This window comes from Aplysia californica, unplaced genomic scaffold (assembly GCF_000002075.1).
Source record: "Aplysia californica isolate F4 #8 unplaced genomic scaffold, AplCal3.0 scaffold01554, whole genome shotgun sequence".
Taxonomy (NCBI): Eukaryota; Metazoa; Mollusca; class Gastropoda; order Aplysiida; family Aplysiidae; genus Aplysia; species Aplysia californica.
The window spans coordinates 10,818-11,863 of NW_004798824.1; the positions used below are offsets into that span (position 1 = coordinate 10,818).

At 36.1% G+C, this 1,046-nt stretch overlaps 1 protein-coding gene across 1 annotated transcript in view; it reads left to right on the forward strand.

Annotated features, from left to right (window-relative positions):
* Positions 1-326: 326 nt before the first annotated feature.
* The window catches only part of LOC118479048 (N66 matrix protein-like), a 45,088-nt gene continuing 44,368 nt past the window's right edge, over positions 327-1,046 (forward strand). The window contains exon 1 of the mRNA XM_035973624.1: positions 327-435. The gene's annotated coding sequence lies outside the window, so the exon portion shown is untranslated. The remainder of the gene's footprint in view (positions 436-1,046) is intronic.

Consider the following 1,046-nt stretch of genomic DNA (forward strand, 5'->3'; position numbering starts at 1 on the left):
TGTGTGTGTGTGTGTGTGTGTGTGTGTGTGTGTGTGGGTGAGTGTTTAAACAATACAACATACAAAGTGTTCCTATTTCTTGCTAACGCCCGCATATTAACAACTCGCGCAACCCTTGAGTTAAACATAAGAATGATGTGACACTCTGTTATGTTGCTAGAGAGAGCCTTCAAAGTGAGTGTCATCTAGTACATTATTATTATTGCATTATTATTATTGTTATTAATTATTAATTATTATTATTATTATTATTATTATTATTATTATCATTATTATTAATTATTATTATTATCGGCAGGCGCTTGGTAATGTTTTGTTGTTAAACGTGGTTCCTGTCTATTTCCAGCCTCGGGAGATTTCGATGTGTCAGCAGATATTGGGAAAACGATCAACTTGACCTTCACAAATGGGTGTCTCTCGTCGAATACGGCAAAGGTGTTGTAAATGTCTGCGTAAAACTGACGATACGTATATGATATTCAATTAACAAATACAATGAGGTAATACTTTTTTGTAGATCAAGGGGAGGAACTTCGATTTTTCGATGTGATGGTTTTTTCAAGGCTTTACAATGGCGCAATGTACATCATGCATACATAAATTCGGTACATAGATCACTACCCTAGAATTACAAAATTCTATCTGCGCAGTATCTAGTTTTGAGAAATTTCACGTAAATTATGTTTGAGTTTCCCAACCTGTCAAGTTTTTTCAAATGCAATTCTTTGAATATTTTGAAAACGACATAGAATATTCGTACAATTTTATTAGAACAGATAGAGCATGGTCTCTGATCTCATGGTCTTACTGACTCAAGAAACGGCCAAGAATGTCAGAGAGAACTTTGTAATTCTAAGTCTTTTTTTTGGTAAGTGTTTTACGGTGCTCGCAACTGCATAAGGTCGTATAAGCGCGCGGGACGTACCAAACATTTTCAGTTGGTAGGAACTTTTGAATTTCACCTGGGAGGCAGCCGAAGCCTACACTTATCGGGCTTGGTCTCACTAACCACTTGGCCACTGGAGACCCCTATATATATATATATA